Consider the following 24805-nt stretch of genomic DNA (forward strand, 5'->3'; position numbering starts at 1 on the left):
CTTGAGATCTCGCCCTATTTTCACGTAAAGTCAATAATAACCCTGTCATCGGCCACAGAAGGCAGCAGAATGAGGTGTCTTCTAGATTAGATGCAGGGAAGTTCTAAAGCAAACTAGAGTATCAGCAGTGGGTGAAAGGAGCTGGAGAATGCAGCCCTTGATGATCAGGAGAAATGGATAATGTAACCAGATAGCTGCTCTGAGTGTGTACCCATAGAATAGAATCATAGAGTTGTCCCATGCAGGGATCGAACCTGAAACCTTGGTGTTATCAGCACTGAGCTCTAACCAACTGAGCTGTCCAGTGCATGGCTGACTCCAGCGAAAGATCCTCCTCATGCATAAAGGTGTTTTTTAAGGGTCAAATGGTTGGGATCCAACACATGGGGGTTCTGACGTACACATGCAATAGCTTAACTCTGAGCATTTGAGTATAATGCTATCTGTGTTGTTTTCTTTATAGCAAAAGAAGAGCTACCATTTTATAAAACAGAACCTGAAAATGCTGGAAAGGGTTCTGGAATATCCTACAGAGGGGAGATTCCAACCTACCCGCCTTCAGGCCTCTTCTGGCTACATCCTTAGATAACATTGTACCGCTGTCCACATTGTATCCTTGGCCCGCGATGCTTTTCCTCTGCTCCTTTTTCAAGTTGCACGTTGTTAATCTGGGCACTGCTAGAACAATATATCCATTGGAACCAGCAGTTATGGTGTGTTTCATGCACACCGTAGAGCAGCCATGGTGGATCAAAATGGCTGACGAAGGCTGATCGCCGAAGAATTGATGCTTTTGAATTATGGTGCTGGAGGGGACTCTTGAGAGTCCCATGGACTGCAAGAAGATCAAACCTATCCATTCTTAAGGAAATCAGCCCTGAGTGCTCCCTGGAAGGACAGATCCTGAAGCTGAGACTCCAATACTTTGGCCACCTCATGAGAAGAGAAGACTCCCTGGAAAAGACCCTGATGTTGGGAAAGATGGAGGGCACAAGGAGAAGGGGACGACAGAGGATGAGATGGTTGGACAGTGTTCTCGAAGCTACCAGCATGAGTTTGACCAAACTGCGGGAGGCAGTGGAAGACAGGAGTGCCTGGCGTGCTCTGGTCCATGGGGTCACAAAGAGTCGGACACAACTAAACGACTAAAGAACAACGACAACAAATGCCATGTCTCTGTCCCTTCTGTAGAAGTTGCTTGGGCCTTTGGGCACATGATTGCTGCTTTTGATGAGGCTCCTGGAGACCTTGGTGTTATGTAACCCAATGAACATTAATGCACTGGTCAGAATTTGCTATGTTGTAGCATTGAATGGATCTATCCGTCATTCTCTGCACAAAGTTTCAGGTTACATCTGATTAACTTCATTTACCCAAACGTAAAGTCTGAAACATTCAGCTAACCATATGTTTGAATAGACAGATGGCTGCCTGGGTCAGCTGAGTCTTGGGTAATGTATGGCATGATCCTTTGAATGACCACTTGAAGGACAGTCAGTTGAAAAGAATTGGTTCCCTTGACCTTTCAGTGCCAAGGTAAAAGGCATCCCAAGCAGAAGGCTAATTAGTTTGTCTTTGTTCCTCTTTCTAATTACAACGTGTAGCGACTTGAATGATGGCCCTCTGGCCTTGTTTGGATGGAAAAACAACAACTGTTTGCCTAGCCCCTGTTCTTCATTCAGTTTTATGGTATTATACAAGTTGCGTTCTGGGACATCGCAGTGGAGAATTCAAGGTCAAACCGAACCGAGAGCTCCAGTTGCGGACTTAATTTTGCCTTGAGTTGCTGACAGCAGGGGCTGATAAGGATCTTTTGACAGAGCTGACCTTTGTTTGCTGCCACGGCTGGGACATTTCGTTTTGCATGAGACTTTCTGAGGCTGGACCAAAGGTCAGAGTCGTTCAGTGCATTGCGGCCAGTGTTCCCATAATTAAAACACTCATTAAACCTTTTTGGTTAACATCTCTGTGTTTTCATTTTGAGAAATCCATTAACTACTAGGCACATCAAAAGATTAGCTTTAGATCTGCTGGGAAACAGCTGTGTTTTTTTTAAAAAAGAATTGTACAAGAAACTTTACCAGTTAAGCAGGAGTAACACAAAAGTGCCAAGCATCCCTTAAAGCGGGGTTAAGGTAATTTTTAGGCCCAGAAGACAAATGACCTCTCTTTCTGGCCCTTGAGGATCTTCCCAGGTCCTATGCTCTCCTAAGCCACACCCTTCATGAACCCTGATGTGCACCTTCTTTGAATGTTCTTGCCTGGCTGGAATGTACCCTTGAAATCAGATTACACTGCAGTGCCCTGCTCTCCACAGGCATGCAACCTTGAGAAGGAAAGGAGATGTGACCACACGCAGAAAATATTTCCCCACCCCTGACTTAAGGGCCTAAAGAATGACCACAGACAGATCTCTATTTCTCTCTCTTCAAGCAACCAAGGTATTGTATCTTGAAGACTGAGAGTTGGATGGTGTGCTTGACTTCAGTATATCATTGTTGATGATTTGGCACATTACAGACTGTTTTTAACAAGCAAACAAGAAAACTGTAAAACAACAACAACCCAGGTCCCTAATCCAAGCAGCAGTTTACAGTCTGAATTCAGACTACAGAAGTGACCATAGGAGCCAACTCCTAGGGGCCAAGGTCCCTTTGGCCCCCTCAATAAAATATTTGAGGGGGCCACTTACCCCAAGTTGATGGGCATTGCCATTCTGATGGTATGCGTGTGCCGTGTCTTGTGATCAATAATGCAGGGTGGGGCTTACCCCAATATTTTATTCAAGTTGGCACCCCTGGAAGTGAGTGACAGGAGTGAAGAGTGAATCAAAGGTGTGTTTTTCTCTAAAGCCACAGGAATATAAGTATCATATAGAGAACTTAGCCATGTAAGTGAAGAAATGGTAATTAGCAAAGATAATATGACTAAAATATGGTAAAAAGTAAAGGTAAAGGGCCCCTGGACAGTTAAGTCCAGTCAAAGGTGACTATGGGGAGCGGTGCTCATCTCACTTTTCAGGCTGAGGGAGCTGGTGTTTGTCCAGAGACAGCTTTCCGGGTCATGTGGCCAGCATGACTAAATCACTTTTGGCGCAACAGAACACTGTGATGGTAACCAGAGTGCACAGAAAAGCTGTCTACCTTCCTGATGAAGCAGGACCTATTTAGCTACTTGCACTGGCATGCTTTCGAACCGCTAGGTTGGCAGAAGCTGGGACAGAAGAATGGGAGCTCACCCCGTCATGTGGATTTGAACCGCCAACTTTCTGATTGGCAAGCCCAAGAGGCTCAGTGGTTTAGACTACAGCCCCACCTGCGTCCCTGGTGGCGTCACAATGAAATGTTATAATTTGGTTACTCTTCTGTACTGGGTTTTCTTCATTTCAGCAGCAGGCTGAGCCTTTCCCCAATATGAACCACTGATTTTTCCTGTTGCCACACTGTTTTAAAATCTGTAGTGGATGTCTTCCACTTTGGCACTGTTGGAGAACATGCAAGGGTTCAGATGCCACTGACTTCCTCATACCAGCATGTTTCATACCACATAACCAGCTTCCCTATATAAGCATTATACCTCTCCTAAATGGTGTAAGTAATCTGTCGACCTTTCTGTCCATTTTCTTGTGAGAGATGCCCCCACTAGGAAGATCAGACAGAAGGTAGAGGAATTGCCTCATTTGGTCTGCCTGTGACTTCACTTGTGAGAAATCATCATCCTCATGCATCTTTTCCATAGCAACTACAAAGGAGAACAAACACAGCCAGGCTGCTTGAGTATGTGGGTCCCAGCAATTTTGTGACCCCCAACAACAACATCAGCCAGACCCCTGTTCTCAAATATGTTTACATGATTACAGCTCCCAGCAGTTACTGACCAGTGCACTGCGCACTTCATTTTTTAAACCAGTTGACCATTTACAGCATACTGCATTACATAATAAAGCAAAATACTTTTAACTTGCCCATGTAACAGCGTTCAGCCCGGACACTGAGGTCCTGCTCTGAGGGCCTTCTGGTGGTTCCTTCACTGTGAGCAGTGAGGTTACAGGAGCCAGGCAGAGGGCCTTCTCGGTGGTGGCGCCCACCCTGTGGAAAGCCCTCCCAACAGATGTCAAGGAAATAAACGACTACCAAACTTTTAGAAGACATCTGAAGACAGCCCTGTTTAGGGAAGTTTTTTATGTTTGATGTTTTATCGTGTTGTTAATATTCTATTGGGAGCAGCCCAGAGTGGCAGGGTATAAATAAATTATTATTATTATTATTATTATTATTATTATTATTATTATTATTATTATCTTGTATGTTTCTGGAACAATGCAACTAGATTATATGGATATATATTCCCCACGTATTTATCATTCCAAGACATGGTAAATAAAGACCATCTCTCTAGAAATCTTTTACCTTGCCTAATCTCCGCTCTCTTATAATATGTAAACTTTGATAAAACATTAATATTCCATTTTTAAGAAGCAGTTTAGAGTCTTGTGGAGAGAAAATGTGGATAATGGAATTTAAGATGGGGGCTGGGGAGAAGAGGAATGGAGAGCAAGTGAAGTTGACAAATTTGCCCATCCTTTACTGTCACTCAGGGCAAAATTAGACATGAGGTTAACTGCATGTTAGCATGCAGCATTTTTGTTATGTAAATAGCAGCCATGACTACTAGGGCAACCAGGTGTGTATAAAGGGCCAGGGTTCCTGCATACTGCATAGATGAGAGAATTTCAGCAGGTGTGCCTTGCCGCGTCAGATACACCTGCGGAAATTCCTCTGCATATACAACTATTAAAAGAGGCACAAGCCTCGTCCTTTCTGTATTCAGTCATCCCAGTCATGGGGACATCTGAGCGGAACTGGCACCATAAGGAACAAGAGGTTACCCTTTTTCTTCCTGCTATGGCCAGGACAAACAAACCAACAAACCCTGAAGCTGCCATTTGGATAAGCAAGGAGGAAAGCTTCCCTATTCCCTACCTTTGCAAATACACTGGTACCTCGGGTTAAGTACCGGTACTTAATTCATTCTGGAGGTCCGTTTTTAACCCGAAACTGTTCTTAACCTGAGACACCACTTTAGCTAATGGGGCCTCCTGCTGCCGCCACGCCGCTGAAGCACGATTTCTGTTCTCATCCTGAAGCAAAGTTCTTAACCCGAGGTACTATTTCTGGGTTAGCGGAGTCTGTAACCTGAAGTGTCTGTAACCCAAGGTACCACTATACTGCCATTTTTAGGGAAGTGATTATCATAAGGTTCATGGCAGTGTGTGTGAGAGAGAGTTGAGGGGGGGGGGGAGGAGCAGGAAGGAAGGCAAAGTTCTATCTCTGCAGCCACTACAGTCCTTTTATTTAGTTTTCTAAAAATTATTTGCACCCACACAATGAACTTCATGATGAAAACACTTCTCCCCCATTCCTGTGACAGATTTGGAGGTCTGAAAATGTGAAGAAACAGGGGGTTTGGGGAAGCGGGGCTATTTACCTGCTTCTACATTACACCTACATTCTAACTTCAACTATTTACATTTAGTAAGCATTTTTAGTAGTTTTATTATGCATTTGTTCCATTTACCTGGTTATCACCTGGTGTTTTTTTTTTTTTTTGCGTGTGTGTGTTTGCACCAATGCTAGAGGGGCTATATATTTCATCTTATTGAGAATATCGATGGACTAAGGTGGGTTTCAGGGTAATCAGTGGATTGGCAGAACTTTCTTCGCCTTCCTTTGAGTCAGAAGCCTACCGAGAATTCAGTTTGGTACAATGCGGATATGTAACAGTAAGCAATCTTTACAGTAGCTGAGGGTGAAAGAGCTTGAACAGGAGGAAGGAGGTAGTCAGGAAGATAAATGAGCAAGAATGGTTTATTAATGAGACAAAGTTCCTGCCAGAATTGGAAAGAGAAGAAGATGAGACAGCAGAAAAAGGACCGGGGTGAAAATTTAAAGAGGAATTCCTCAAGGCTGGAGAAGCCAAGGGGGGAAAGGGGATGTAGAAACAAATAAGAAAGTGACACATAAAACATATTTTTTAAAGTCAAAGAGATGGCCAATATAAATTTTGGTTATCTGGTAAAAATGGATTTAAGTTTGCGTCTCCACATGCATTAAAAAAGGAGGTGTAGAGTGGGCTTGACTGCTTTAGACTGCATGGAAAGAAATAAAGTATGCTTACTATGCTAGTTTTGTTGTTGGGGTAAGTGTTTTCATGAAGGGGAGCCTTCAAAAATGTGAGTCCCTCCCTGCAGCTTGACGTGGTACCTTCTACTCTGCCTTCTCCTTCTGTTTCCTGTGATGACCAGGGCTTAGCTAGCTCCAGACCATTTTCTGGACTGAAATCTGGAAGCCCCCCAACAGCTCCTACCTCAGGAAGCAATTCTTATCACCAATATATCAAGACACGTTTCCTCGGCCAATATCGAGTCATGTTCAGTCTCAAGAATTTGTCCATTCATTTGCTCGAGGGAATGGATAATGAGGAACACTTCTTAGATCCCTGTGGCAACACACACGAGGTTGATCAATGCTGGCCATTCAGGCATAGCCCGACTCTCATTGTGGCATTCCAAAATTGAAAAAGGCTTTTCAGAAGATCCAGTGGAGAATCTGGAGGTTAATTGTTTTCCAGCTAGAATATAGCAAGAGTTTAATTCCAAGCAGTTCATTAAAAACAGAGAAAAGGGAGCTGAGCACAGCGAAGCAGCCACCATCTCCCCACTTGCCTTATGAAGCAAGTATAATTGAATGGGTGAATCAAAGTAATGGGATAACACCTTCCTTATTATCAGCGAATGACATCCGGATTTCTCTTTCAGCTGAACAGAGGAGCAGCTTCTATTGACACCAGCAATATATTCAAATGCAACTCTTTTAATTGGGGGAGGTGGGTGGGAATGTATTTAAAGATGAATGGCTTACAGACTAATCCAAAACCCTGGCCAGGCAGCAATGGGGTGTGACATAGCAGCATAATCTCTGTTTCTCACATGAGGCAAGCAATAGCATTATCCGAGCTGTGCCAGCCCGGAGCTGGTATAACATTGAGATCAGGATCAGGACTAATACTCTTGAGTGACGGCAATGGAGAAGATCCAGGCTCCATTGGATTATTATTATTATTATGGTAAATTTGTTTATTTGGTTTTTCAAATTAACGTTTTACACTCATATATCCAACATACATCATAAAAACAAGATTCCTTGAAATCTCCTGGACTTTCATCCTCCCCTTTGTGGGTCTTATTATTAATCATTTCTTCCTGCATCTTTTATGATGATCCATATTCTTTTACATCTCTATTGTGTCCAGTGTTCACCCTTTAACTACAAGTGTTATTACAATCCTACTAACGATTTTTTACTGTTTACAATGATTTTTTAGATAAATTATAAATTTTCCCCATTCCTTATTAAAATTCTGGTCTTCTTGATTCCTGATTCTTCCGGTCATTTTTGCCATTTTGGCATTATCCATCAACTTAATCTGCCATTCTTCTCTAGTTGGGACTTTATCTTCTTTCCATCTCTGGGCCAATAACATCCGTGCAGCCGTGGTCACATACATAAATAATCTTTTCTGCTCCATTTGGAGGATCCATTGGATTCTGGGCCAGCTCAGTTCCTCTCCAGTCCCTGTTTCAGAGTTTCCCTGGACAACTGCTGGCAGGGAGCATGCTGGAGGACAGGATGGGAAGCTCAGCACCAGTGAAGTGACACTAGTATATCTGTACTGCCAGAAGCCAGTGGAGCTATTCTAGACTAGATGAAGGGAGTCCTCCAACATCTACTACTGGCAAATCAGGGGGTTGGATTGTGCTCCAAGCTTGTCCAGTGATGAGTGATGGTCCTAGGCTCCAGACTTCAACATGTGGGTCCCTTCCTATATCTGCAGTTTAGAGAAAATAGTGTTTCCCTAAGCTTTTTGAGCTTCACCCACCTTTTAAATTTATACTTCTCAAACCTCAGCAGTTCTACAGCATCTGCATTCCACAGCAGGACATGCAAAGATCCTTTCACACAGTCATGTGCAAAGCTGTGTGTAAAACGGTAAAGGGGCCCCTGACCGTTAGGTCCAGTCGTGGCCGACTCTGGGGTTGGGGCGCTCATCTCGCTTTATTGGCTGAGGGAGCCGGCGTACAGCTTCCGGGTCATGTGGCCAGCATGACTAAGCCACTTCTGGCGAACCAGAGCAGTGCATGGAAACGCCGTTTACCTTCCTGCTGGAGCGGTACCTATTTATCTACTTGGACGTTGATGTGCTTTCAAACTGCTAGGTTGGCAGGAGCTGGGACCGAGCAATGGGAGCTCACCCCGTTGCAGGGATTCGAACCGCCGACCTTCTGATCGGCATGTCCTAGGCTCTGTGGTTTAACCCACAGCACTAACTGTGTGTATTAGGATGCTAATTCAACAATGCAATCTGAAAGAGGAATAAAACAAGACATCTCTGCCTCCAACACATAAAACTACAGAAAGAAAAAAAACCAAATGAAGAACAAAGCAGGAATATATCATAGCAGTTTGGGTTGATGGGTCAAGTGTCGGAGCAATAATTAGGGCCGGTTCTACCCTTAGACAGAATGGGAGGCCTCAGGTGGTAGATAGTGGTGGGTGGCAGCAATTCACCCCACCTGGCTAGTTCTCCTCAGGTCCTTGATTGTTGCTGGCCTTGATGCCTGCCCTGTACCCCCAAATCTAGCCTGCCCTCAGGTGTGTGGAGATTGTTGCCATGTTTTTATTGCTGGAATGAGTCTCAAGAGCCAGTCAAGTACATAAAATGGGGGGTCTGGGAGCGAGTTCGTTTGTCCTTTGCCACAGCCAACAACATGCCATTGTGGAATCATCCTCCCACAATGAGGAACTTCTGACAGATGATGTTCAGTCCATCCATGTCTTTGGCTGGTGATGGGCGAAAGGTTTCTCCTGACTCAGGATTCTTTGCCTCACATGAAATTGGAATGTCTTCCAGTTGCTCCATGTCCTACAAGCAGAGGAGGATGTCCCCACAGTTTGAGAACCATTGGACTATAACCCTCAACAGAATGCAACACTGAGTAAGGTATGCACACACAGGACTTCAGCATCAGTCAAATCTTAACAATACCAATCTTGCGGTGCTTTTTACCCACAAGTGAAAATACACACATGCATACACTGAGCACATTGAATTAAAATGAATAATTGAGGACATATTGGAACATGATCGGTGAAACCTGAACAAATTTAAAAATAAACAGATTTTCCCTTCATTGAGGTCTGGGGGGCTAGGAATCCAAACTTCTTGTCAGTTTCAAAAATGGCCATCTAAATGTTTTTTGTTTTTTATGAACTGCTTAAGCAATGGCATCATAAAGAACTGGCCCAGGGACATTATTAAATGATAGAACCACAGGCCTTTTTAATACTGTTTATTTTTTTATGGAAAACACCATATTTTTGTGTATGAACATTTTAATCAGCATCCCAGCTGCATGTCCTACAAACGGCCTCATTTCCCTCTTGACCCTCGTTGCACTCAAATCCACCCTTTCTCTCGTCTTTCTTTCCATTTTCTTTTTCTGCTGTGTGGTTTGAAATTCTGACCAGATGGCTGGCAAGTTGGCAGTCTGAATACGGGTAGCTACCATGGGAGTGCTGCTTTCCTTACCCATCTGTCTCCGAATTCTCAGCTTAAACTGAACTTCTGGGCCGGTCCAGCCTTCTTTTTAGACATCCTGCTGGACCTCTGCCTTTCGAAACAAGTAGAAATCAGGAATGATATGTAATAACAACAGCAACAAATTTTAAAGCTCTGAAGGATGGCACCCATAGTTTTCTTGGCTATTGATCCCAAGAAAGCCATTTTTATTAAGATGTGGTGATATATTCCCAAGCTAGGGAAATGTTTTCTGAACCTCAACATAGCCTGCCCAGTTCAGATGCATGCTTTCTTTAGCAGTTGTGTGTCAAGGTCTCCAAGCCACCCCAAATAACTCACACATCACACAGAAATTTTGTTTAAGGTTTTTGGCATAATTTTTGGCCACAACTTTATTAAAATACAAAAATATGAGTGGTTGCTTAGGCATTGGTTGCGACTATCTGCCCCCCAGTGGGGGGCAGACTGACATTTCGCAAGCCTGCGAAAGTCAGAAAAGGGGAATACATTTGGGGGTAGCGGCGGAGCAGGGAACCTGCCCTCAGCCCTCCCCAAATGCAACCAGGGGCTCTTGCGTGGCCCTAGCTCCTTGACAGGGTTTGGACAAAAGCAATGGTGAGCCCCTGTATTCCTTTAACAGAATCCCTTGCAGCAGCAGCATTAGAGGGGCAGGCACAGCCAATCCATGCCCCTCAACCAACCAAACCGTAAACCAATGCCTAACCGCAACCTTACAAGTTGTGACGATTTGCTACGCAGTAGGCAAAAAACCAAATGGCACCAGCCAATCAGCCAGATGGACAAAATTCCTACCGGGCCCCTGCCCCAAAAGCAGACGACCCATGACAGGCATAGCAAGGTCAATGCGAACAACCCTAATTCTAGGGGGGGGGACGGGCAATCCGATGCACAGAGCGAAAAGAGGAAGCTCTACTCTTTGTGCAGGGAGTTTTATCATTTCTGGCAACATTAACTTCTTCCCAACAACAAGGGAAGCCCAATCACAACAGTGACCAATGATCAATTAGCCCGCCCCACAACTTTGGAGTGTCTTGTCAGCCCCCACGACAACACATGCTCTCCATGAAGGAGAACACGCTTTCTCCTCCTCCTGTTGGCTTCCCCCCATCTCACTTAAGCTACTGAGGCTTCACAAGCTGCAGTGGCCGTTGGCTATTTTTATCCTTCCTTCAGCAAGACTGAACCTTTATAGGATGTGCCATTTGGCCAGACTTTTGATACACAGCATAATTGCTCCACAGTCTGCATGCACACACACACGAATATTGCGTCTTCAGCTGCTCTCTGCCTGCCTGATTTTATTTTTCTCGTCACCACTATTTAAAGACTGTCAATCTGATATCCATATTTGTGGTATGGAAGATGCAGTGCAAGGCAAAAGGGTTCCTATCTGTCTGTGATCTCAGTGCCGTGAAGAATCTTAAATCTCTCCTCCTCATATAGATGTAAGGTGTGGGGGGAATTCGTATTTGTATTGTTCTGCATTCCAGTTAAGAGAGCTGCTATATATCAGCAAGGGAGAAATAACCCAACATTGGGTAGATATAGAAACTAAACCAGTAAACTTTCCCCCTATGGGTCTTACCATTTAAAACCCTTAACTAAAATATAATAAATTCTGTATCAAATCCATTTATAAATTGCAATTTTCAAATTTGGGGAAACGAAATCCAAATTAGCACCTATTATTTCCCTGTTAATTCCAATAGTCTATCAGTGCCTCTCAATTTGTTTTCAAAATGGAGACAAGTGATTTGAACGGATGGAATCCTATGGCCTATATACATTATGTGATTTTTATACTCTGTGTGTGTGTGTGTGTGTGTGTGTGTGTGTGTGTGTGTGTAATATCCATTTTATACACACAAGCTAGCTAGCTATCTATCATCTATCTATCTATCTATCTATCTATCTATCTATCTATCTATCATCTATCTATCTATCTATCTATCTATCTATCTATCATCTATCATAATATATGTATTAGTCAAATGAAATTAGCAATGAAAGACACCCAACACAATCTGGCTCATATTTAATCAAATGCATAGCTTTATTATACAAGAACATGTGATGGCACAAGCACTTAGATCATTAACACAATATGAAAATTTATTAAACACAACAAAAGAGGAGAAAAATGCTTCAGTTTCCAAAATATAATCTATATTGGTGGAAGTCACTTTTGGAACTCCGCAAAATCTCATGAGAACAGGGTTTAGGTATAGCCATCCAAATTAAAGATTGGAAGATTGGATTTGGGAAACACATCCTTTAAAATTTGTCTATAGTTTTGCAAGAGAGAATGGGAAATGCTAAAAATGTCAGTCTGTGTATAAATGTGAAGCTAAAGAACTTCTCCCCCATCCAAGGCAGCAAATGAAACAAGGGACATTAGGCTGCATTTGATGTTCCTCCCCTCTGTGCTATGGAAGTATCAACATCATGCCACACCCGCAACTTCCCCATTTTTAAGCGGGACACACTGGAATCACAGAAGTGCTCTGACATCCTGCTTTTGCTAGCTCCCGCTTATCATGTTGTTGTTGTTGTTTAGTCGTGTCCGACTCTTCGTGACTCCATGGACCAGAGCACGCCAGGCACTCCTGTCTTCCACTGCCTCCCAAAGTTTGGTCAAACTCATGCTTCGAGAACACTGTCCAACCATCTCGTCCTCTGTCGTCCCCTTCTCCTTGTGCCCTCCATCTTTCCCAACATCAGGGTCTTTTCCAGGGAGTCTTCTCTTCTCATGAGGTGGCCAAAGTATTGGAGTCTCAGCTTCAGGATCTGTCCTTCCAGTGAGCACTCAGGGCTGATTTCCTTAAGAATGGATACGTTTGATCTTCTTGCAGTCCATGGGACTCTCAAGAGTCCCCTCCAGCACCATAATTCAAAAGCATCAATTCTTTGGCGATCAGCCTTCTTTATGGTCCAGCTCTCACTTCCATACATCACTACTGGGAAAACCATAGCTTTAACTATATGGACCTTTGTCGGCAAGGTGATGTCTCTGTTTTTTATGATGCTGTCTAGGTTTGTCCCCGCTTATCATAATGGGTAGCAAATTGCAAATGATCCATTTGAATCTTGCTTCACTGTTGTCTTAGATCTTTTTTGTGGTCTCATCTTGCCAAAGTGTGACAATTCCTTCAAACCCTTCCAGGTTGGTTTTGCCTTTCAGAGCTTCCTATCCTTTCTCTGGCTATACCTAGGAACATCTGAGTGCTGACGTCATTCCAGCACCAAAATAAATAAATAAATAAATAAATAAATAAATAAATAAATAAATAAAATGCTAACACAGAGACACCACAGATATACTCCCTCCCGTCTTGATCATTTCCTTGATCAAGCACATTGCGGAGAACAGATGTGGTATGAAGGGTTTGACCAAATTTGAAGTGAGTTGCCTGCCCCTAGAAAAAGTGTGGAAGAATCAGTGAAAGATAACAGAACCTGACAGGAAGTCTGCTGCCCTGAACCACGGAGGGTCACAAAAGTTATGGGGTAGCAAAACCTAGCAATGTCCAAATAGTTATTCCAAAAATGATTATGTCAGTCCTTAGATAGGAAAAGAAGCAAAAAGGAACAGAAACATATGGTTTTCTTTATTTTATGGTGTTTGATACTGTTGTACAGTGGTGCCTCGCAAGATGAAATTAATCCGTTCCGTGAGGCTCTTCGTATAGCGGTTTTTTCGTCTTGCGAAGCAAGCCCATTGACAGCTTAGCGGATTAGCGCTATTAGCAGTTTAGCGGCTTTTAGCGATCAGCTGTTAAGCGGCTTATCAGCGGATCAGCTGATAAGCGGCTTAGCGGCTTAGGAAAAGGGGGGAAAAGGGGGAAAAAACCCGCAGGAACTCGCAAGACATTTTCGTCTTGCGAAGCAAGCCCATAGGGAAATTTGTTTTGCGAAGCGCCTCCAAAACGGAAAACCCTTTCGTCTAGCGGGTTTTCGTCTTGCGAGGCATTCGTCTTGCGGGGCACCACTGTACATGAAAGACCACCTGTGCAACGGATGATGATGATGATTCCACACAATACCCACTGATCTCAGGGTGGTTCACAACGCATTACAGGAAACAGATGTACACATGACTGCAAACCTACATGAACTTAAATGTATCAGTAAGATCCATCGGAATGAAATGCTCAGATGTGTGTAATGTGCTTGGATCTACATACCTTCCAAGTGTCCCGATTTTCCAGGTACAGTCCCAGAATTACAAAAAACAAACAAACCAAAAACCCATTCCGGCTTCTGATTTGATCCCAGAATGTCCCTATTTGATCCCAGAATGTCCCTAATTTATTATTTATACCCTGCCCACCTGGCTGGGTTTCCCCAGCCACTCTGGGAGGCTTCCAACCGAATATGAAAAACAATACAGCGTCAGACCTTAAAAACTTCCCTAAACAGGGCCGCCTTCAATTGTCTTTTAAAAGTAAAATACAGTGGTACCTCGGGTTACATACACTTCAGGTTACATACGCTTCAGGTTACAGACTCCGCTAACCCAGAAATAGTACCTTGGCTTAAGAACTTTGCTTCAGGATGAGAACAGAACTCGTGCTCTGGCGGCACGGCAGCAGCAGGAGGCCCCATTAGCTAAAGTGGTGCTTCAGGTTAAGAACAGTTTCAGGTTAAGAACAGACCTCCGGAACGAATTAAATACTTAACCCGAGGTACCACTGTAGTTCTTTATTGCCTTGACATCGGCTGGGAGGGCGTTCCACAGGGCAGGCGCCACTACCGAGAAGGCCCTCTGCCTGGTTCCCTGTAACCTCACTTCTTGTAACGAGGGAACTGCCAGAAGGCCCTCAGCGCTGGACCTCAGTGTCCGGGCAGAATGATGAGGGTGGAGACATTCCTTCAGGTATACAGGACAGAGGCCGTTTAGGGCTTTAAAGATCAGCACCAACACTTTGAATTGTGCTCGGAAACGTACTGGGAGCCAATGAAGATCTTTCAGGACTGGTGTTATGTGGTCTCGGCGGCCATAGGGGCAGGGCACACCATGGAGCCTCCAGAGTCTGCCTGCCTGCTCCCACTCAGCTGCCCTACAGCTGGGGGGAGGCAGCGGGTGGACCTTTTGGGCAGCACAGAGTCTGCACGGGCCCAAGCCACTGCGCCTCTCCCAGGAGAGACGGATGGCTCGGGCACGCTGCAGGCCCCGCAGTGAGTGCCACCCGACATTTTCTCACCCCCCTCATTGGTGACACCCGGGGTGGCCCGCATCCACCGCACCCCCCTTCCTCCACCCCTGCCTGGGCAGGAAGAAAGAGTGGAGCAGATTGCACGGAGTCTTTGCTTTGTGAATCCTTGTCTAATATTGCCCTTTTTAAAATTTATTTATTGGTGTATATTTTTATTTCTGTAAATCTACCCATCTAAGAATAAAATAAAACAAAATCAGGATTAAGGGTTTTTTTCCAGGATGGTGGGGGGCCTTTGTGCTGTGTCCCATTGATGAAATGGTGATGGCACTTGCCCTGCTTCAGAAAGGAAATGTTCTGCCGAGGTGGGGGCAAAAATGGGGTGGGGGTTGAGGAGGGTCAGTTGGGAGGGGAGCGAGAAATGTCCCAGTTTCATCTGAGGAATGTTGGAGGGTACTGATCTAATACATAAATCCAAGCTGCTGATTTCAATGGTGCTTTTGCATACATGCTTTTCTCTGGATTGAACATAAAAACCCACAATAAGCTGCACTGAGTTGTACCAGTATAACCTCATTTAATTAAAACAGTAACCTCATTTTTCAAAAAAAGGAAAGAAATGCCGTAACATCACATCACTATCATATGATTTTATTTAGATGTGTGTATAATTAGTTGGAAAAGTCACTCTCAGATCAAAGAACCCTGTGTAAGTGTTCGAGAAGGAGAAAGTTCACACGTACTATTTTTTCCCCAAATATCTGAGTTGGTTGCCATAGAAATCACAGCCGTGTGATATTGATTCACAGCTGCTTGAGTCTCTTAGGTTGAAAGGTTTTTGTTTTTTTTACCCGACTATAATAAAAATACACAGACTATAAGTGTCCTGCTTGAGGCATAAGCAGCAGCTTGATAAAGAAAACGGGCCTGCTGTTTATGCAGTATATTTTAGTTTTAGGGTGCATTTTTAAGGGAAGTGAGCAACAAGACAGCTTGCTTTCTTATAGATGTTCAACTTAAATTACCAAATAAAACCATTATGCAAAGAAGATCTCAAGAAGCTGCAGTAAAAAAATGTATTTGCTCCTTGAGAGCTGCTTGTGTTTCAAGTGGGCTTAAGCAAATATTATTAGATGTTCAGATACGCCCAATAATCCAGATTTAGCTGCACAGGGGAGATTCTGGTCTGGAACCTGATTAGACATGGAAATGGAGAGGGGTCTTTTTCTTCTAACTACTATGTACTATGAACTGTACTTGGTGAGCGTCTTTAAAAGTTCTTGTAAAGATTCAGGTTCGTACAGAAGCTGTAAAAATTATTGCTGAAATGCCTGCAAAGTTATGGTTCTGTAATGAAAAAACACGGAATAGTGAACAAGTTTCCCTGGGAGACAGCTGGATAATGCTACTGATCCAGACCCTCCAAGTGTCCCTATTTTCCAGGGACATTCCTGATTTACAGATGTCATCCTGGTTTCTGATTTGATCCCAAAATGTCCCGCTTTTCCTTAGGACATCCCTATTTTCATCAGAGAAATGTTGAAGGGTATGACATTATCCAACCCCCCAAGCCATTTGAAGACAATCCTGTATAAGTAAGGGTTTGTTTTTTTAATGTTAAATGTTTTATTATGTTGGAAGCTGCCCAGAGTGGCTGGGGCAACCCAATAAGATGTGTGGGTTATAAATAATAAAGTTATCATTATGGAATGGGTCGTCCCTGTTTCTCATTGGAGAAATGTTGGAGGGTATGCTGATCTTTCCCTGACTAGAGGTCTACAGGGTGCATGCTGACTGTGTTCTAAGTTCACAGGGATTGCAGTGAAACCTAACAGGTTGGAGCAGTGCTTTTTGGTAACTGAGTGCCTCAGCTAAGTCTACTGCAAGGATAGTGCAGACATCCAGGAAGCCAATGTGGCTGTAACTCAGCTGCAGGGCTCATGCTTTACATGCCTGCAAAAAGTCCCAGGTTCGGTTCCTGGCAAACTCATTGTTTGAAATCCTGGAGAGTCACTATCTGATGCCGCAGATGATACTAAGCGAGATGGTCCAATGTTCTAACTTGGTGTGAGCCGTGTTACAGTAGTGAAGTTGTTGCAGTAAGTCACTGAGTGACTTGGGACAGCCCTGAACAGATGTTGGTGGCCCTGGTTCTGGAGCAGGTCAAATAAATGTGCCCCCACCTCCCTCATTATCTTAGATTCGGGTAGATGGCTAGGGCAGCTGGGAAGGGTCCTCATGCAAACGAGCCTTTGCTCGTTTTGTAGCCACTGCTACACGGGAGACGAATTGAAGAAAAAGAAATATAGATTGGCCCTGCCCTGTAGCTTCACTAACCATGGCTAGGAGCAAAGTGAAGTCATAGATCTTTTTAAAAAGTGTAGACTCACACGTGAGAGAGAGGCTGAAAGGCCAAGCAGGCTGGCAATTTATACTTGCCCTGGGTGTGGGGTCAAGCGCCGCTATTGGTCAGTTGGTCCCGTGCCCAGGGGAACGCCCTACCGCCATTGGTCAGTTTTGGCAGTAGGAGGACGATCCGGCCTGCAATAGGCTGGTTCATAGAGGAAAGGGCAGGGCGAACAGACTTCTCAGAAGTACATAAAGGCAAGAAGCAAGGAGGGGTGGTAGCTCTGACTTGCAATGGCACCCACAGAAGTGGCAGAACTGCACTCCGGCTGCCCTAGAGGTTTGAAAGGCCAGTGCTGTCTACAATACCGATACAGGTTGCTGTAATATATTGCAGGGCACATGACCTGGAGACCAGCATTGCCTAGCATTTATTTGTATCTGCAGAAACCTTCACTGCCATCCAGCTACCCTCACACAGACTGAGGAACATGGGGGGGGGACCCAACCCCTATATGATTAGCCAAATGTAAAAGATATAAAATGACATTATTTAATACCGAAATGATGTTGTGCAACCATGAAGAGCTAATTCACACAGTCAAAAAAGCATATGGTTGGGAGGCAGAGAGAGATGCAGACATACACAGGAAACCCTGACTGCACATGTGGTCAGGTGGAAGAAGGATGTGCACACATAAGTGGCACGTGTGTGTCACTTCTCCATGTGAACCTAATCTGACTACCTCACTACCCTTCTGCTGAATCCTAAATTGGCTCGCATCAACCTGATTTACCTCAGGATCCAGGATTCCTTGGGAGCCAACACACAGCCCTATGTGTTATGTTGTAACCTGCCTTGGAATCGGTGACAATGAAACTGCACTGTTTGGTTTTTGTTGTTGTTGTTGCATTTTATTGTAGTAGTATTCATTGCAAACCTCTTCAAGAAGAAGAAGAAGAAGAGTTTGGATGTGATATTCCGCCTTTCACTCCCTTTGAGGAGTCTCAAAGCAGCTAACATTCTCCTTTCCCTTCCTCCCCCACAACAAACACTCTGTGAGGTGAGTGGGGATGAGAGACTTCAGAGAAGTGTGGTTGGCCCACGGTCACCCAGCAGCTGCAGGTGGAGGAGCAGAGACATGTCTAGTAAATAGTGATACACGTCTAGTAAACGGAGAAGGGGAGTCCTAAAAGACTTCGGACCCAAATACCTGAAGGAAGCCCTAAAAGGCTTCAGCCCTGTATACCTGAAGGAGCATCTCCACCCCCATCATCCAACCCAGACACTATGATCCAGCACCGAGGGCCTTCTGGCAGTTCCCTCACTGCGAGAAGCAAAGTTACAGGGAACCAGACAGAGGGCCTTCTTGGTAGTGGTGCCGGCCCTGTGAAATGCCCTCCCTTCAGATGTGAAGGAAATAAGCAGCTATCTTATCTTTAAAAGACATCTGAATGCAGCCCTGTTCAGGGAAATTTTTAATGCGTGACATTTTAATGTATTTTTAATCTTTGTTGGAAGCCACCCAGAGTTGGTGGGGAAACCCAGCCAGATGGGTGGGGTACAAATAAATTATTATTATTATTATTATTATTATTATTATTATTATTATTATTATTATTATAGAATCGTAGAGTTGGAAGGGACGAACATCTAGTCAAATCCCCTGTGATGCAGGAATCTCAGCTAAAGCATCCATGACAGTAAAGCGAAGGAACCTACATATCCTTTGCCATGGCCAGTGCACCTCAGATGTCACTATACCACCGCCAAACATGGGGAAGTCTTGTGTTACCAACAGATACCCTGCACAGAGAGCTCCCTAATAACTTGTCCAAGATTGAGACGTAAGTGTCACTTCCTTCCTTACACCTACACTGCCAGTCTCCTTTTCCCTTTTCATGTTTCTCATACTCTTTCCACCATGCCCATACTTTCTGTGGCCTTTTTTAATTATTTTTTTACCCCCTTCCCTATTCACTCAAGTGCAGTTAATCTATAGGCAGCGGCACAAAGATGCACACAAGAGCTTGCTGGCATGTGGAATATGGCTGGGATGCCAAAGAATATTTCACACACTGAACACTGCACAGACGTACAATGAATCCGCAGAGCATAGCGAGAGCATTTCTTATCTCAGTGCAGCGTCTGCTTGTTCCAGTTTGAATTCCGGCAGCAAAACCAATTCCCTATTGAATCGGTACCTCATGATATACCAACCCAGAGAGGACCGGCTAGGCTGAGAGCTCAGTTCATTTGGCAAGGAAGCAGTGTCTCCCTGACAAAAGCCAATTGTTAGCAGAGATGTTGGTGGAATAATTTCCTCATTCTTGTTCAGTTCACCTCTACAAAAAAATACAAACTGGGGGAAATGCGAAGTCTTCCATCTCCTCCCGTGCTTTTATTCTAAGACTATTTCAATTCCAACTTCTTTCCATATCATTCCGAGTCTTTCCCAGTTCTGCCTGTGATTTTAGATATTCAGAGTTTATAAAGGATAGCTGGAGAACTGCCTCGAGCAATCATCGTATATTATGAAGTTCCCCTATTTTTAAAGCAATCAATAATGTTTTGTAATCAAAACAAAAGTTTGATTGATCTGCCTGGAACAAATAAGGTAGCTCACGCTAGCAGTACTGATATACTACCAAGTTCATTTTGTTCATAGTAAATTTATACCCTGCCAACCAGGGCAGAAATGCCTCTGGAAGCTGCTTTCAAATATTTAAAAGACGAACAAACAACAATTTCAATATTCCTCTGGTTAGAGTTCTTTCTTTTCCATGATACACAAGTAACACAAACATTGGCTGCATCTTAACTGCCTAGTCCTTTCTCTTTGTTTTCACACAACTGGGAAACATGTACGGTCAAGGGAAACCTCTTTGAAAATTACCTGAAATCATAGAATAATAGAGTTGGAAGGAACCCACGGGCCATCTAGCAATGCAGGAATTCTGCCCACAGCCATTCCTGGGTGAGCTCAACCAACCAACCTTCTGGTTAACAACCAGACAAACTGACCCATTGTGCAACAGGAATGGGGGTGGGAAACTACAATTCCCATCATTCCTAACCATTGACCATGCTAGCTTAGGGATGATAGGATCTGGAGTCTGATGACATCTGGAGTTGCACCGCTTGCCATATCCCTTTATGTGTCAGTGGCAACAACCACTTTGCAAATGTGCCTGTGTGAATTTGTGGCAGAGATAAACAGTCGCACCCCAAAGTGATATTTAGTATATTGATAAGGAAACTGACCCAAGTACATGATGCACTATGTGTTCCCTGTGCCCATGTGTGGAACAGCCTCCTTGAATGTAGGAGAGAGAGAAAATTGAAAGACTGGTGAGATCCCCAAAGTTACAAAAAGCCTTTTAACCTTTATGTACATGCATAATTATTTTTGGAACAAATCCTAAGCATAGCAGCCCATGTGCACAGCATTGCAGGAATTACTTATCGAAGATTTCCTTTTTCCCCGAAATGCGAAAATAACTTAGTGCTGTTCTGAGCTGAACATCATGCTTTCGGGTTGTGTGCTTTCCTTAATATATTTCCCCCCCAGTTCAAAATCTGTTTTATTCTCCTTTTTTAAAATTGTTTCAGAGAGCAGAGGGCTGATAAACATAGAAATTGCATTACAAAACAAAAGTGAATTTCAGCATCATCAACTGCAAATCCTCTGCAATTTCTCAAGGCGGGTGCATTTTATACAATATTTCCCCCCTGAAGTCATGCATATTTTATGAAGCTGAGACACACGCTGATTTCAGTTAAGTCTTTGGGCTACAGGAGTAGAAAAGAAACAGGATGTAATGTAGCATATCATAATATATGAAGTAATCATTTAAATGTAGCTTGCCGTAAATCAATACACCTCTGTTGTGCTGAAAGAGCTGAGGAGGAGATATTCAATAGGCAGTGCTAGACATTCACTTGTAAGCCTTTGTTAAGGGGGAAATGTTTTTGCCTCTGTATTCCCCACCCCCCAAGTTGCTATTTGGCACCATCTCTCTCCCCCCTGCCCCAGTAAGCTTTCCTTCTTAGAATGATCCCAGCCAATTAGGGATCCTGTAGCATGTGTAGAGGAATTACTTAAGGCTGAGATGGAATGATGGTGATGCTTGATGGACTGAACGTACGTGTAATCCTAACCCAAGCCAGAGGATGTTGCTTCTTCTCCAAGCCAGTGGGGAAAAGTTGAATTTGAAACTGGTATGGCAGGGGTGAGGAAGTGTACTGGAGATCACAGTGCAGAAGAAGTCCATTGCTGTTCACTGGCTCTTTCTGGCTTCTTTTACTCTAGGCATATACAGTGGTACCTCGGGTTAAGTACTTAATTCGTTCCGGAGGTCCGTGCTTAACATGAAACTTTTCTTAACCTGAAGCACCACTTTAGCTAATGGGGCCTCCTGTTGCCGCCGCGCTGCCGGAGCCTGATTTCTGTTCTTATCCTGAAGCAAAGTTCTTAACCTGAAGCACTATTTCTGGCTTAGTGGAGTGTGTAACATAAAGTGTATGTAACCTGAAGTGTATGTAACCCGAGGTACCACTGTATAGTACTCTCTCTCTCTCTCTCTCTCTCTCTCACACACACACACACACACACACACACACCACTTTCCCAGTGTGGCCCCCGAAAACTGCCACAGGCTGTTGGTGTTGCCAGTAGGATATTTTCACATTTATTGAAAATGTTGAAAAATCCCGCTCCCCTGTTTTAGTTGAGTCCTAATATTCATTTGCTGTTTGTTTGGGGAACGTGAAACCCATTTTTGTCAAATGTGCCTGAAGTACATAGCTGATTTATCACAGGGTGGAAGAACCACCAGGAGCACGCTAGGCAGAAACAGCTGTGGCCACCTCTTCTCTTGTTTTGTTGGACCATTTAAAAGCAAATGCCTTTAGGTAAAGGTTGTAGCCAGCAATCCTAAGCTTGAAACGGCACTAAGTTTCCCCAAAGAATTGATTGGCAATAGCGTTAACCATCTGTTGGGCAGGTAGATGGGCCCATAACCTATTGCCAGATTTATTTTGGAGTCAGATTTCACCCACCCAATGTGAGAAGCACTGACGGAATATGCCCAGCACTCAGCAAGGCACCCAGGCTCTGTATTCATCCCTTTATCCATCTTTTCTCATTGACATAGCTGATGAAAATGGACTGAGAAGATCAGCATGGCTTGCATAGCATATGGGCTCTTGCAGCAGATCAGAGTCATGAACTTTTGACTAGAGCTGAGCAGAAAAAGGGTTTTACTTCCCCCTTGAGAAAATTGATATTTTTATTTTTCTCACTCTTCTAGAAAGGAAGGCCACTTTGCAGAACTTTCTCCAAATATTATCCACCATTTGTGTGTGTTGGTGGCGGGGGGGGGGGAGCAGCTGCTCCCTCCCCTACCCAGTGGTCTAGGACAGGGCTTCCTAAACTGTGGTCCACAAGCTTCCTTCAGGTGGTCTGCAACGTGTCTGTGAAGAATGTTTACAAGTGGAATTCAGTGGAATTCAAATTTTAATACAATAAAAGAAATCAAAGAAGCAATGGAAGTACACATAGGAATCATACAAAATCTAGCACAGCTCACAGCAATTGCTTCCACGTGCAGAAGAATGGTTAAGGGGTCTGCTAAGACTCTCAGCAGTTTTCACGTGGTCCCTGGACTGGGGGGCATTTGGGAACCATGAGCCTTAGGGCTTAGGGCTTTGTGGAAGATGAAAAATAGCAACCAGGCTGCCAAGATGGCTGACGATGCTGCCATTTCCAACCACCAGTACTGAATTCTTAGGGGGGAAAGAGAAAGACTCCCACCCGTGAGCAACTGTTGGAGAAGGAAAGAGCTGTAGCTCAGTGGTAGCACATGTGCTTTGCATCCAGAAGGTCCCAGTTTCAGTCCCCTGCTTGTCCAGCCTGCTGCCCCAAAGCCTGGAGAGCGACTGCCAAACAGTGTGGACAATACTGAGAAAGATGGTCTGATGTTCTGACTCAGTAGGCGGTTTCATATATCCCTGGCTTAATCCCAGGAGAAATTTGGTGAAACATGTCCCCTGCCTCACATTTCTTTGACTGCAAATATGGAGGGGAGGGGAGAGAGAGAATTTGGGTACATTATTGGTGGCACAGCTCTGTAGTTTTAAATGTAGAGATTGCAGCGCATGGGATGCTTTCTCAGGGCATGGATTGGCAACTGATAGACAACCCTCTTAACCTGGCCTTACCTTTTAATGAAAGTACACTAAAGGGCTTTGGCACAGGACGGTGGGGGGGAGTATAAATTATTCATGGGCCCAGTGAACTCTTCACTGCAGCGAAGCTGCTGCCCCATCTCACTGAGCACCAGGAGCAGGTGGGTTGCTGTTGCTTGCAGGCAGGGAGGGAGAGCCGAGAGTGGGGGGAGGCTGGCATGGTGCACATGCACTGGTGGAGCCAATCTGCCATTCCTGCTGGTGTGTTGGCACCATGCTGACCTCTCCATTGCCTCCCCGCATCCCCTCTCTCTCCCAAGATGCAGTAGTGACCCACCTGCTGGCAAGCTTGTGTAGCGGCTCTGCCCCACCTTCAGCCAGTGATGTAGCATGGTGGAAGGCACAGGGGAGGTTTCCCCGAACACATAATTGTTAGAGGGTGCAAAATTTCAACACCTGATGCTGCCTCAGTACAGCTGCACACTTCTGTCGCTGGGCTCCATTGAACATGATTTCTGCACGCAAACCAGGAAGGGACTCTCCAAATAATGGAACGACCCTTCTTTTCTCATCTCTGTGGACTGCGTTCTCCTGTGTGATGTGGACGCCGTTAGGCAGTTGAATGTGCTTGTGTACTCTGTCCCCGGGCACCAGCAACCCACGCTATGCCACTGGCTTCAGCTGAGCACTCTCTTCCTGTAGCTGAGCACTGACAACGACAGTCTTGGAAGAGGAAAAGCAGGGAGGATAGAAAACTTATCAAATGCACTCACCATATTTCGGCAAAGCTTTTCAAGAAGCACAGGTTTTGGACAAGAGGATCTGTTCCTTTCCTGCTTTGGGGGGAAAAACCAACCACCCAGGTATACTTTAAAACAACCCCATTTCCCTCTCCCTCTGCCTTTCTTTCTGCAACTAGCACCCTCCCCTCCTCCTTTGTTTGAAAAACAGCAAAGTTTCTTATTTTATTTTTAGACAAGTCGCAGAGTACTGGATGCTGGGGACAGCTGGAGTGTGTGGGCTGTGGCATGCTATTTATTCTCCTCCACTCTGGGAAGGCAGCAGATGGGTGGCTACTCTCTTATGTCACAGCCCATCTACAGTAACCTCCAGCTGTGGGACATGTAACCAGTTTGACTGTCAAGCATAAAAGTAGATACCCTTACGTCCAATTTAAAAAAACGTTGCATCCTAAGTATGCATCTCCCCCAAATTGCTGCTGTTAAGCTTCCGATTTCACATCTGTCTGGGGATTTATCATGTTTTTTAAAATCTTTTTTTTAAAAAAAAAAAAACCAAACCTTTTTTGTTAGAATAGGCTCTAGGTGGGGATTTATCATGTTTTTTAAAATCTTTTTTTAAAAAAACCAAACGTTTTTTGTTAGAATAGGCTCTAGGTGCTTAAAAAAGAAAAACAAATGCTTCCCAATTGTTTCTAAGTGCTTTTAACCAG

At 44.3% G+C, this 24805-nt stretch overlaps 1 protein-coding gene across 4 annotated transcripts in view; it reads right to left on the reverse strand.

Moving 5' to 3' along the window:
• The window catches only part of LOC309339317 (uncharacterized protein), a 169931-nt gene that overhangs the window by 51181 nt on the left and 93945 nt on the right, over positions 1–24805 (reverse strand). For 2 of the 4 annotated variants that reach the window (XR_014155168.1, XR_014155169.1), the window contains exon 3: positions 7181–8982. The exons of the other annotated variants lie outside the window; for them this stretch is intronic. The gene's annotated coding sequence lies outside the window, so the exon portion shown is untranslated. Of the gene's footprint in view, positions 1–7180; positions 8983–24805 lie in introns of those variants that run through there. 4 annotated transcript variants of the gene reach the window in all.

The sequence above is a fragment of the Podarcis erhardii genome (assembly GCF_964252035.2).
Source record: "Podarcis erhardii genome assembly, chromosome: 3".
Taxonomy (NCBI): domain Eukaryota; kingdom Metazoa; phylum Chordata; class Lepidosauria; order Squamata; family Lacertidae; genus Podarcis; species Podarcis erhardii.